This window comes from Corylus avellana, chromosome ca1 (assembly GCF_901000735.1).
Source record: "Corylus avellana chromosome ca1, CavTom2PMs-1.0".
NCBI classification, from domain to species: Eukaryota; Viridiplantae; Streptophyta; class Magnoliopsida; order Fagales; family Betulaceae; genus Corylus; species Corylus avellana.
In genome coordinates, this window is record NC_081541.1 from 22077399 (window position 1) to 22077862 (window position 464).

Here is a 464-nt window from a genome sequence, read left to right on the forward strand (position 1 = left end):
TTGGTCATTCCTATGGGGTAATACTTCTTAAGAAATTCTTGTTGCAATTGAGCCCAAGAAGTGATAGAGTTGGGTGTTAAGGACTGGAACCAATGTTTGGCTTTTTCCTTGAGGGAGAAAGGAAAAAGACGCATCCTTAGGGCATCCTCAGTGAATCCATTCATTTTAGTGGTATCACAAATTGCTTCAAAATCACTGAGGAAGTCATAAGGATTTTCAGTGCTAAGCCCTAGGAAAGAAGGTAAACTCCGTATAGTGCTGGGCTTAATTTCATAATGGGTTGCCGTAATTTCTGGCAACCGGAGACATGTGGGAGTAGTGTAAGTGGTAGGAAGATAGTGATCTTGCAATGCTATGTGGTTACCGTCCCCCATGGTCTCAGTGGAACGCTCTTCTAGCAAATTAGAGTTCTTTTGGGATCTAATTTGTCTAAGAGTGCGTTCAATTTCAAGGTCGCAAGAAAT